The sequence below is a fragment of the Salvelinus namaycush genome, chromosome 37 (assembly GCF_016432855.1).
Source record: "Salvelinus namaycush isolate Seneca chromosome 37, SaNama_1.0, whole genome shotgun sequence".
In the NCBI taxonomy this organism is placed as follows: Eukaryota; Metazoa; Chordata; class Actinopteri; order Salmoniformes; family Salmonidae; genus Salvelinus; species Salvelinus namaycush.
In genome coordinates, this window is record NC_052343.1 from 14879155 (window position 1) to 14893573 (window position 14419).

The 14419-nt window shown below is 41.6% G+C and overlaps 1 pseudogene; it reads left to right on the forward strand.

Moving 5' to 3' along the window:
- The first annotated feature begins 1272 nt into the window (after window positions 1–1272).
- On the forward strand, window positions 1273–8140 carry LOC120031640 (annotated as a pseudogene).
- The last annotated feature ends 6279 nt before the right edge of the window (window positions 8141–14419 follow it).

Below are 14419 nucleotides of genomic sequence, written 5' to 3' on the forward strand. Positions count from 1 at the left end.
CCTCTGAACAGTTGATTTTGAGATGTGTCTGTTACTTGAACTCTGTAAAGCATTTATTTGGGCTGCAATTTCTGAGGCTGGTAACTCTAATGAACTTATCCTCTGCAGCAGAGGTAACTCTGGGTCTTCCTTTCCTGTGGCAGTCCTCATGAGAGCCAGTTTCACCATAGCGCTTCATGGTTTTTGCGACTGCACTTGAAGAAACTTTCAAAGTTCTTGAAATTTTCCGGATTGACTGATTTTCATGTCTTAAAGTAATGATGGACTGTCGTTTCTATTTGCTTATTTGAACTGTTCTTGCCATAATATTGACTTGGTCTTTTACCAAATAGAGCTATCTTCTGTATACCACCCCTACCTTGTCACAACACAACTGTTTGACTCAAATGCATTAAGAAGGAAAGAAATTCCACAAATTAACTTTTAACAAGGCACACCTGTTAATTGAAATGCATTCCAGGTGACTACCTCATGAAGCTGGTTGAGAAAATGCCAAGAGTGTGCAAAGCTGTCATCTTGGCAAGGGGTGGCTACTTTGAAGAATCTCAAATATAAAATATAACACCTTTTTTGTTACTACATGATTCCATATGTGTTATTTCTTAGTTTTGATGTGTTCACTATTATTCTACAATGTGGGAATTAGTTAAAATAAAGAAAAACCCTTGAATGAGTAGGTGTGTCCAAACTTTTGACTGGTACTGTATACAGAATCATTTCATGTTCAAAGATAATAATGAACCTTATGGGTATAGGCATATAAGATATTTAAGCCATCCTCACCATTATACCTATTATTATAATTTACTACTTTTTTATCCATATATTTATTGGATTTTCAAACAGGACTATCAACAGAGTTGGTACAGAACGCCCCCCGCCAAAAAAAGAAACAACAACAAAAAATTAGAACACCTATTATTATTATTGTCCGGCACCTGGCCGGTTCACTTTCAGTTTCACCCAATGACTGCATGGTTTCTCTCGAGGGGCGTATTTACGAATAATCGAAACCAACGTTTCCAGACTGAATTTCCACTGCAATCCACGGTCCGTCATGAAAATAGTTGTATTTATTTTTATAGTCTGAATTTGAAAATCTGCATTACTATATAGCATGTAGGCTTAAGTAAGCAGCCTAACTTACATGTCACCTTATTTGAAAAGGACCTGTAGGCCTGCTCTGTCAGTTGGGAGTAAGTGGAGCTGGATGCAGTTTGTATTTGTACCTGTGGGGGAAACGGCTGGGTAAAAGTGAAAAGGTGAACAGAGATGGGGGACAAGCAACAAGACTCAGTGAAAAGGTAAGTGACAAGCCAGATATGTTTACGATAGGTTATACTAGGCTCGGTGGGGGTGTTGTGCTGAAAAGCCCCCCCCCCCCCCCCATCACGTGAACGCGCACGCACTCAATTCTTCATTGCTGTGACTTGCTTGAACGCGTACGCACTCAATTCTTCATTGCTGCGAATTGCTTGCTAGTTGAGATTTCTGATCACGTTCGGCTGCGTTTCATTTGATTTTTTATGTCGGTTTTATCGCGGGGAAGGCACTAGTAATGTCTGCAGTTTTCGGTTTGGCTATTTATTTCAAGTGTATTAGTCTATAAATAAATCTCTTTGCCAAAATTCGTCATCTCTCCCATGTCTTATTCGACTAGTAGTTGGTCTGAAATGTTTATTGCTTGCCTACATTTTACTCCCTTCTCTATGTTTAATATAACACACATACATTAATTAATAATTTCGGTTGCCTATCCTGACGTGAAGTTTGTTCTATAGAAAGTATTTGACTCTGATGTGGGCCACGGAAGGTATTTGACCCTAGCCACAAAATTAAGGAAATTAGAAGCGGGAGGGGGTTCGACAAGGCTATTTTCTTGCCTGCCGAAATTCTGCCCCCCGCCCCCTTCAATCTTGGGACTGTAAGGCCTGGCTTCAGAATCACATTTTGTAATGTTTAAGAAAAAAATGATAATACACAAATATTATCACACAATAACACAAAAACATCACAGAAAGTTAAGTTTGTTAACAAACATTAAATAAGAAATACACATTTTGATTAGAGGTTGACCGATTATGATTTTTCAATGCCATTACCGATACCGATTATTGGAGGACCAAAAAAGCCAAAAAATATACTTCTGTGTATTGATTTTAAGAAAGGCATTGATGTTTATGGTTAGGTACATTCGTGCAACGATTGTTCTTTTTTCGCGAATGCGCTTTTGTTAAATCATCCCCCGTTTGGGGAAGTAGGGTGTGATTAGATGATAAATTAACAAGCACCGCATTGATTATATGCAACGCAGGACAAACTAGTTAAACTAGTAATATCATCAACCATGTGTAGTGAACTAGTGATTATGTGAAGATTGATTGTTTTTTATAAGATAAGTTTAATGCTAGCTAGCAACTTATCTTGGCTCCTTGCTGCACTCGCAGAACAGGTGGTCAGCCTGCCGCGCAGTCTCCAAATGTAATCGGCCATAATCGGCGTCCAAAAATGCCGATTACCGATTGTTATGAAAACTTGATATCGGCCCTAATTAATCGGCCATGCCGATTAATCGGTCAACCTCTAATTTTGATATTTGCATAATAAGATATAAAATGACAGTAAATCAAATATAAAAAGATAATAAATAACATAAACAAATATTGGAAAGCTGCAACAGTTTGACTGAACATTTATTCCACTTTTTATGGAAAGTTTTCCAGGTGATACCGTCGCCTGGAACTCAAGCCTAACCTAGTCCTGACAGGCAGCGCAGACATAATCCTCCAATGATGGGATGGTTTTCATACAGGACTGGTGGAACCATCGTGGGCAGCGGTCACAACCAATCTGAAATTTATGATGAAAAATGTTAATATATTTAAAACATTAAATACATTTTCTTGAGTTACAATCATTTCATTATCAGACAAATCAGATAATACTACCTCTAGAAACATTACTGCTTATACAAATTCGTACTGGTAAAAATGTGCCTTTAAAAGTGAACAAGCAATTGCCCAGTTAGTGTCTTCCTCATTATTGTCCACCTCCCCACAGAAGTGGCACAGTTGGCTCAGGTCTTCTAGCAAAACATAATGTCAAGTAGTCTATACATCTTTACATGTATTTTTCTGAGCAAACAGGGAACAGGGAACAAGGGAATTTTATAGGTTTCTTGTAACATAATTATTTAAATACATGTGTTTTAGTGGCCATCTAGTCAGAAGTTGGATCAAAGATAACCTTGAAAAATCCATATAAATGTTTTTTTTATCTACAATTATATTAAATTAGAAATTGAACATACCAGTGTTTTGGAGGAGAGTGACTGCTATTTCTTCTCTCATGATGTTAAAATCTTTGTCCGTATTTGAAAAGACAAACGACTCCTCCTTCAGAACACATTCAGCAAACTGGGGAAAAAATGTGATGGGCATTTCAGTTTTCCCCAACAAAATTATGTTACACTTAAGATTCTAATTCGCAAGTATACAACGACACAGCTATAATATAATTTGACAGCTCTGTTTTGCCTTTTAGTCAGTATACTTCCAGTAGGTTAATTGTACATTACTTATACTCGAATACTTACTGTCAAGGCAAATACCCCACAAGTAACATCTTGTTGGCATGGGTGAGGAAGGGTACCACACGCCCATCTGGAGATATTACACCCCTTCTCTCACAGGAATGATCTGAACATTATATGTTAATAAAGGTACAGCATTTTGAAACACTTTATTGATTACAATATAGAGATTAATAACAGAGGGGAATCTGAGAATGCAGGGATTCCAGCAGGGTGTGAGTTGAAGCAGTCAAATCTGGATCTGACAAGGGCTGGAATGTAAATGACATGTGATCATCTGGGATGATCTAACATCTGAGAATGGGCAGGCATTCCCTCGGATGAAGAGCATCTCCGTCTTGCTGATTATGTGCTGTCATCCAGGTGGAAATGTCACCTGCATATCTGATGTAGGAAAAATGATAAGAGATAAGTTGAGTGTCCTGTGAATATGTTTATGTATATGTACTATACATGTGTGTGTATGTGTATATATATCTTGGTATATATTTTGTTGTATTTTAATTTCTATTATTATTGTCATTATTGTTTTTTGTGGTTGAGAGGTGGGGGGAGGTTGATGGGGATGGTGGAGGTGCTGGGGGTGACCTATTGAGGGCGAAGGGAGCTATTGGGGAGAGGATTCTTTATAGAGGCAGTTTTGTTTATTATATTTTTATACATTTATAAAAAAATATCATATTGTTTTCTATTATAACAGTTTACTGTGATTATGGATATGCACTCATGTTGACTTATATATTTGAACTTTATTTTTCGCCCAGATTACACATTTTTGATTTATTGTTATTATTTTTTTATTATTACTACTGTAACTACATTCTTAAAAACTAAAACAGAAAAAAAGTGTAAAAAAATGTAGGAAAAGCCATAAGAGGGAAAAGAACGATGGGATGGGGGATTCAGGGATGGGTAGAGAACAGTAGAGGGCTCTGAAAACTATTATTGCTGAAATAACCACTTCCTTTTGTGACTAGAGTCTAATACTTCCTGTGGCACACATCAGAGGGCATGATAGGTCACCAAAAATTATTCTGAAGTGTGTCAGGCCTTGCAGTTCCAAGATAGAAAGGGGGGGGAGAATTTCGGCAGGCAAGAAAATAGGCTTGCCGAAATCCTCCCCCCTTTCTAATTTCCTTAATTTTGTGGCTAGAGTCAAATACTTTCTGCGGCACAAATCAGTCAAATACTTTCTATAGAATAAACTTCACATCCGGATAGGCAACCAAAATGAATAATGAATGTATGTGTGTTATATTAAACATAGAGGAGGGAGTATAATGTAGGCAAGCAATAAACATTTCAGACCAACTACTAGTCGAATATGACATGGGAGAGATGACGAATTTTGGCAAAGAGATTTATTTATAGACTAATACACTTGAAATAAATAGCCAAACCGAAAACTGCAGACATTACTAGGGCCTCCCCCGTGATCAAAATGACATAAAAATCAAATGAAACGCAGTCTAACGTGATCAGAAATCTCAACTAGCAAGCAATTCGCAGCAATGAAGAATTGAGTGCGTGCGCGTTCACGCGAGGGGAGGGGCAAATTCGGTCAGGGGGAGCTTTTCGGCACAACAGGGGCACAGTGTGACAACACCTGGTATGTGGTGGGTTTGATTCCTGCACGAGCCACATACAACACTGAATAGTGTTAGAGATAACTTTGGATAAAAGAAAGCATCTACTAAATCAGTGGCCATATTATTATAGGTGTCTGGCAGTTTGTAAAGTCAGTCTATTTTCCCATTCATAATTGATTAACTAATACCTCTCTTGTGATCCTCTAATGACACCTACATAAACAGGCCAGCAGATGGCAATAAGAACCAGACGAGTGACTCCCTCCAACAGGTTACAGTCTGGAAATTCCAAGCGGAGAAAGAAGAGAGGAAAGAAAAAGAGGAGTGCCGAGAAGATGGAGGACAAGGAGGGAGAGATGGGAACATCTACCCAATTGCAGTCTGTCTTGGTTCAACCACAATCAGAGGAATCTAACCCAGCCCAATTCCTATCAGTGCAACCTGACCCACCCTTAGGGCAATCTAATCGAGAGAAACCTACACCAGAGCAAACCTATCCCAAAGCAACCCAAACTAGCACAACGTAACCCTGCCCAAACATCTACAGGGCATCAAAACCCAGCCACGCTCCTTTCAGCGCTATCTCCACAACAATCATCACCAGATCAGCCAGATCAGTCATCTCCACACCAGTCATCACTAGATCAGTCATCTCCACAACAGTCATCACCAGATCAGCCAGATCAGTCATCTCCACACCAGTCATCACTAGATCAGCCAGATCAGTCATCTCCACACCAGTCATCACTAGATCAGTCATCTCCACAACAGTCATCACCAGATCAGCCAGATCAGTCATCTCCACACCAGTCATCACCAGATCAGTCATCTCCACAACAGTCATCACCAGATCAGCCAGATCCGTCATCTCCATACCAGTCATCACCAGATCAGTCATCTCCACAACAGTCATCACCAGATCAGCCAGATCCGTCATCTCCATACCAGTCATCACCAGATCAGTCATCTCCACAACAGTCATCACCAGATCAGCCATATCCGTCAACTCCATACCAGTCATCACCAGATCAGTCATCTCCACAACAGTCATCACCAGATCAGCCAGATCAGTCATCTCCACACCAGTCATCACCAGATCAGTCATCTCCACAACAGTCATCACCAGATCAGCCAGATCAGTCATCTCCACAACAGTCATCTCCACAACAGTTATTACCTAAACAGCCAGATCAGTCATCACAGTCATCTCCAGACGAGGACAAACCTAAGAAAAAGGGAGATCCAAACAAACTTTCCCTTCTGACCTGGAACATAGACGGCCTGGACCTGAACGATATCAAGGAACGTCTCTCAAGGCTACTGGACTACCTGATCGAGTGAGTCACATCAACACACAACACATTTCGTCATATAGTTTTTAGGATGAGAAGTTTGTGTGTCATTCCCATAACCCACCCTCCCACTGCGTGGAGAGAAGCTGTGACTAATCGGAGGGAGACAGTCGTCACAGTTAATGAGATTTTGGCCCATTGCTTTTGAAGTCTGTCCTAGATTCATCTTCGGCACAATTTTCTAATTCACTTTTGTCACGGAGTAAATGCTTTTTACCCTCCCTGTTAAAACTGCACATATACATATAAACCTTTATTATCCATCAAAAACAATGTTATTTATTTTCATTAACTGTCTGGTCAAGTCACAGAACAAAATGATATGTTTACAAGTCATTAAACAACATCTTAAGCAGTGAAATAGCGTTGTGTTGATTTCTCATGTTCTTTCTCCCTTGAAGGTACCATCCTGACATTGTGCTACTGCAAGAGGTTATTTCACCAATTTACCAGGTTTTACAGCAGGTTCTGAAGCCATATCATCTGTTGCCGGGTAAGCAATAGCATTATAAATACCTTTTCAGTCATTATAAAGTCTTGTCATTTGAGAGAATTCCTAGCTTTTCTTTGGCCAGATGTGGATTATATGACTGTAATTATGTATTTATATGACTGTGTTTATGGTTATCCTTCCTGTGTTATGTTGATATGGTCCATCCCAGGTAGTGACAGAAGCTATTTTACTGCCATACTGCTGAGGAAGTCCAGAGTTCAACTTCTGGAGAGTAGCATAGTGAATTACCCTACCACAGAGATGAGGAGAAACCTGCTTATGGCCCATGTAAGAACACTCTCTGTACCTTGCTCTGTCTTTTCCTGTCATCTCTCATTCCATCAAATGTCATTAAGTAATAGAAAATGTGCACAGATACTCAAGTTACACATGCAGATCTCAAGTTATGATTCTGCCCTTACTCAGTGTCTTTCTGCTCTCTCTGTCGTGGACCAGGTTTCTTTCCTTGGCCATCCGCTGTGTGTGATGACGTCCCACATGGAGAGCATGAAGCCCCAATCCCTGGAACGCCAGAACCAGCTGAGGACGGTGTGGAAGACAATGAGGGAGCAGCCCCAGGACCACAGCGTCATCTTTGGGGGAGACACCAACCTCAGGGACTGGGAGGTGAGACAGTGAGAGAGGGAGCGATGTGTTTGACATGTACATCATGTGTGTATGTCTGCAACGTGTCTGGGTGTGTTTCCAGGTGAAGAACCAGGGTGGTCTACCTGAGAGCATCTGTGACGTATGGGAGTCCCTGGGCCAGCCGGAGACTGCCGGTACACCTGGGACTGTGTCACCAATGACAACAATGACCTCCCTTTCCCCGCACGCCTGCACTTCGACCACATCTTCCTGAGGCAGGCCGGCGAGGGGTCAAAGGTCAGCCCAGATGGCATGACCCTGGTGGGCCTGAAGAGGTTGGATGACTGTCAACGCTTTACCAGCGACCACAAGGGTCTCCTCTGCACCTTCGTCATAAAACCTCTCAGTCAAGCAACACCTGAATGATACAAAGGGAACAGTTATCAAATCAAATCAAATTGTATTTGTCACATACACATGGTTAGCAGATGTTAATGCGAGTGTAGCGAAATGCTTGTGCTTCTAGTTCCGACAATGCAGTAATAACCAACGAGTAATCTAACCTAACAATTCCACAACTACTACCTTATACACACAAGTGTAAAGGGATAAAGAATATGTACATAAAGATATATGAATGAGTGATGTTACAGAACGGCATAGGCAAGATGCAGTAGATGGTATAGAGTACAGTATATACATATGAGATGAGTAATGTAGGGTATATAAACATAAAGTGGCATAGTTTAAAGTGGCTAGTGATACATGTATTACATAAAGATGGCAAGATGCAGTAGATGATATAGAGTACAGTATATACATATACATATGAGATGAGTAATGTAGGGTATGTAAACATTATATTAAGTGGCATTGTTTAAAGTGGCTAGTGATACATTTTTACATACATTTCCATCAATTCCCATTATTAAAGTGGCTGGAGTTGAGTCAGTATGTTGGCAGCAGCCACTAAATGTTAGTGGTGGCTGTTTAAAAGTCTGATGGCCTTGAGATAGAAGCCGTACCAACTGCTCCGCCCACAACCGTAAGGCTCTCCAGAGGGTAGTGAGGTCTGCACAACGCATCACCGGGGGCAAACTACCTGCCCTCCAGGACACCTACACCACCCGATGTCACAGGAAGGCCATAAAGATCATCAAGGACAACAACCACCCGAGCCACTGCCTGTTAGCTGTCCATGTCATGTCAACCAGGAACAGCATAGAAATATTTGCCCATCTTTATGTACATTGGGAGATTTCGAGATTTAGTCCTAGGATTATGGATTATGGATGCATCAATAGTGATTCATGACTTCAATTTCTATGTTTGGCAACTGCTGCTGTTCCAAGGCACACTTTTAATTTATCCAGCCACATATTTGTCTGTGCCAACAGGTTATGTACCCTATTCAAGGGCACATTCATACTGTCTCTGGACTTGGAAGCAGAAACTTTATTGGCTACCCTCCAGGGTACAGTATCTGGTTATTTTCTATCACTGTTTTAAACATCAAAGCAGCATCAAGCCAATTTCACAATAAACTCATTTTGTTCCAGACAAGTATTTGTATTGACCCACTTTGATATGACTTTCTATGTGATTTTAATTTGCAAGGTGTAAGCAAAATGCAAGATTGTGTTATAATACTTTTATTGCATCAAATGGTTGTTTTAAGCAACAGAATAAGGGGTTGTTAGAACGCTCATCTGTGTGTGTTCTACTGAGGATGGGCCTCTGGAAGATTTACGATGTCTTTGGGTGTTACCGCATTCCAGAGCATGAGTTAATGTTTCTGTACTGGGGTACCAGGGGGAGATGGCTCGTGTATGGAGTTGGGGGGCCAGAAACAGGTCTCTACACAATGAGTTCTCATGTTTTTACAGCAGATACTGTCTATTGTGAATTCTAAGTATCTTTCATACAAATCTTAACCTTGTGACCCATTCCATACATCTGTTGTTTGTCATGTAGACTGAAGGAGGATGGACTTTGCTATAAAATACTGTGGCTAAAACCAGCTGATTGAGTTCTCAGTGATCAGCTCCAGGGGTGGTTACCGACTAGCTCCATTACTGCACTAATTAAATAATAAAGGTTGATTGTTTTGAAGAAATCTAAAAGTCTCTCCTTTTGATTACAATAATTCCACCACAAAGGCTGGATTGTTTTAGAGAACAGTTAATTAACTTGCTGTTACTGTAACAGATCTCTACCATTTTGCACTCACAAAGTGAACTTCTTGTGTATTAACAGCCTTACCCAACCATTCAGTAAAAATAGCACAGAAGAACCCCATACCAAACAAGTTAGTTCTGATTTCTCTCCACTAGAGGTAGCTCTGGCCATATTCCAGATCCACTCACTGCGCCAGACACTGTGGAGGAAAATGACCTCCAAAAATAAACTCCTTTATCGCATTAGGGATAAAGACAGCCCTATGAATAACACCTGTCTAGCCCTGATAGCACCACCCTCAACAGAGCCACCCTCACTGTGAGAGAGAGAAAGCGTGGTGCATTCATTCATGAAATGTGTGCTTTGTCATTGGTATCCATCGTGGCATTAAGCTGCCGAATCAGACAAGGGAGAAAATACAGACACAAAACAGACCTCAAAATGTTTTCGTGACTACATGACCACATGTATGCCATTTCCTGAGCCACTAGTCTGGTTAAGACTGACGGTAATCTAGTATCTAATGTTCTGTCTTGACTGTTTCTTTAAGGCTTTTCTCCTCTCTTGGCGTACTCTATTACTGATAACCACAAGACTGAATGCTCCCTCATTGAAATGCCTTGAACATTTTGCTATCAATAATGTGCATCAATGGGTATGCAAACAGAGCAGCTGACTCATGTATTTTTAGGGAGGGGTTGGTCGCAAGGCTAATGATTTGTTTTGACAACCATAGATCATGTTTATATTGCTGATAATATATTTATTGTGTTATTGTGTGCGTTAGGGTGACTTACTTCACAAAGTGTGTGAGTCTGTGCTTTTGAGTAAGTGTGTGTATGTGTGCTTTGTGTGCTATTATGTGTATGATTGTGTGTGTATGCGCACATGTGTGTGTGCTTGCGCACGGTTGTATCGGTTTACTGTGGCTTTCTGTTCCTGCTCAGGTTGTTTCCTGAGTTATCCCCCCTAGGACCAGTGCACCCTCTTGTCTGTTTTAGATGGATGGCAGTATCTTCTGAAGGGAGAGAAATGGGTGAACAGGGCCCCAGTGTTTTCATTTGGAAAATTGATTGGGAGCTCATTTTCTCAGCTGTTTAATCCGAAGCGAATGGAAATATGTCGGCACAGTCTGCTGGAAATTAGGAGAGATGGCAACCTGTCAACGTGAGGAATGATTTGTTACTGGCGTGGCTTCAGCCAGCGGGTTAGCTTAGGTGTATATAAATGTACTAGCGCATTCTCCATTAACATCCTCAGTAAAGAGCCTGTCAGTCAATCAGCCAGGTGCATTCTGGGACAGTAGCCAAAAATAGGTTTATTGTTTCGGGGACGTACAGAGGATGACCTGGAAAAGGTGAAAATCCTCTGTGTGTTATTAGACATCGCACTCATTATCTCATGTGATGATACTGTCTCTAGGAATGAAGAATAAAGCTGGTTGAAACGATCATGTCTATTTGTTTTATTTTCAAGGTTGTAACCTGACCAAAGAGACATACAGCCCTATTCAGGGATGCAAACTAGTCACCTTTCGGCGAAATTCGCTGTTTTGAATCCAAAATAGGTGACCTACGTGATTCGTGTAGATCCGATGATAAATGTTTGGGAGGGGAGGGGGGGTTGAATTAGTACTGGCTGTAAGCGAATGAGTGATGCGCGTTTGGAGCAATACTAGTGGCTCTATCCAAGGCTCACATGGAACTCAAACCAGGTGCCATCATGCATAAATGTATTTTGTCCCCCCACACCAAACTCTGAACCAATTATATTAATTTGGGGACAGGTCAAAAAACATTAAACATTCATGGCAACTTAGCTAGCTAGCTTGCACTTGCTAGCTACTTTGTCCTTTTTAGCTAGCTTGCTGTTGCTAGCTAATTTGTCCTGGGATATAAACAAGTTGTTATTTTACCTGAAATGCACAAGGCCCTCTATTCCACCAATTAATCCACACATAAAACGGTCAACTGAATCGTTTCTAGTCATCTCTCCTCCTTCCAGGCTTTTTCTTCTCTTGACTTTATATTGCGATTGGCAACTTTCATAAATTAGGTGCATTACAGCCACTGACCTCATTAGTCTTTCAGTCACCCACGTGGGTATAACCAATGAGGAGATGGCACGTGGGTACCTGCTTCTATAAACCAATGAGGAGATGGGAGAGGCAGGACTTGCAGCACGATCTGCGTCAGAAATATAACTTATTTTTTAGCCCTTGGCAACGCAGACACTTGTTGCAGTGGGTGCAATAATTGAATAACATAGATTTCTAAATGTATTTTGCAACGCTTGCGCACACGACACGAGCCGTGTAGTCAGCCTGTTACTAGTTACAGCATCAGCGTGCACTCTGGAAAGGCAGCTTGTCAGTTACAGCAGCGCGTCACTTGAACAATAACAAAGAGGATTTGGAGGTGGAGGGTCCGTCATGGTCTGGGGCGGTGGGTCACAGCATCATCTTGCTGAGCTGGTTGTCATTGCAGGCAATCTCAACGCTGTGCGTTACAGGGAAGACATCCTCCTCCCTCATGTGGTACACTTCCTGCAGGCTCATCCTGACATGACCCTCCAGCATGACAATGCCACCAGTCATATTGCTCGTTCTGTGTGTGATTTCCTGCGAGACAGAAATGCCAGTGTTCTGCCATGGCCAGTGAAGAGCCCGGATATCAATCCCATTGAGCACATCTGGGACCTGTTAGATCGGAGGGTGAGGGCTAGGGCCATTCCCCCCAGAAATGTCTGGGAACGTGCAGGTGCCTTGGTGGAAGAGTGGGGTAACATCTCACAGCAAGAACTGACAAATCTGGTGGAGTCCATGAGGAGGAGATGTACAGCAGTACTTAATGCAGCTGGTGGCCACACCAGATACTGACTGTTACTTTTGATTTTGACCCCCCTTTGTTCAGGGACACATTATTCAATTTCTGTTAGTCACATGTCTGTGGAACTTGTTCAGTTTATGTCTCAGTTGTTGAATCTTTTTATGTTCATACAAATATTTACACATGTTAAGTTTGCTGAAAATCAACACAGTTGACAGTGAGAGGAATTTTGTTTTTTTGCTGCGTTTAGATCATATTATTTGTTTAATTAGTTCAAACCTGCATTTCCCCCTAGCAGGGATTTTTTGCATGTTTCAGTGCAAAAAAATAGTGTCACATTTTCAGAGATTAGGGCCTTATAATGGTTAATATTGGTAATATGTTATCATAAATTGATATTCGCTGTTACTTTAACATCATTCTCAAGGTCAGTCTCATGAGGCACTGGGTTGTTCCTTTCAGGACTCAGCAGTCCCTCCCTCCTTCATGTAGTGCTGTGGAGAAATGTAGTTCTAATTCCTGTCCACTGCAGCAGTCTAAAGACAGGCCTCTAATGAAGAAACAAATGCCTGTAATATGTCTCTGTCACCACCTCTTCGTCCTTTCATTGTAGTCCACATCCTCTTCCTCCTCTCTCCCTTTTTCTCTTTTCTCCCCCCTCGCTCCAACTGATTTTCATAATTAATCGCCCCCAATCCCCGCTCTACAGTAACAGCAAACCATAACCTCCCCTCTGTCCCCTTCCACCGATCCTGTCAAATATTTTTTTTTTTAAAGTGCCTGTCTCAGCAGCTTGGCGCCCCATTGGTTAACCTCTCTGACCCAGCCTACTGATTTGGCCGGGGGTAGCTGATTCACAGGAAGGGTACACAGGAAGGGGTTACATAAGCACTTCCTCTCCTACCACTGGCAGCCTCTCATTCAGTGGGTGCATGTAGAGCACATTTCTATACCCTTAAAGCTAACAAGGGTCAATAAATATGTCTGATGTGTTTTTGGACTCGAGAAACAGATACAGTTGTGATGTATTCTGAGTTTTATTTGGAAACATAGACATGAGAAGAGGTGACATACCTTTCTCTGTTCTTACTGTACAGTACAATTGAGTCAATCCATCCAGTCTAGGCTGTAATCAGAAGGTAATGGCCCTAGGGCACACTGTAGGTAATGGCCCTTCAACCCCCCTGTTGGAGCTCAGTCCTTGTCAGTGAGCATATGTGTAAAATGAACTGGGGTCATAAAGGGGTTGTATTAGATTGCACCACTGGCTAGCTGCAGGAGGATAGTGGCCTTGCTTTTCCCTCTGCTATAGTGGTGTGGCAGTGGCATAACACTGGCGGAATGGGGGAGGAAATGTTTTGGAACAGTAGGTGTGTGTGAGTGATCAGAGCTAGAAGGATCAACAAAGGGCAAATTGCTGCCAGCAGCAGAAATGCTGAAACGACTTCACACACACATCTCATTTCAGAGAGGCCCCACTTCCTAATTTAAAGGCTTTTTGTTGGGGTAGCTGGCCCCTTTGATGTTATCCTCAGTCTACCATACATATCTGTCTTATTGTTGGGGCTTGCTTGCCTACCCTTCCTTGTCATGCCTAACTTGACATGTTAAGACATACTCAGTAGATCCTTCCACATTTGCCCACCATCAGCTGTTGAAGGCAGGTCTAATCTTCCAGCTGACATATTTTGGCCTGATAAGCAGGACCTGTCAATAAGGATAATTGTTTAGAGGTGCCAAGATAACAACTTTGAAGAGAGGAGGTTTAGGACGGACTGAAAGATCAGAAAGTAGATAGA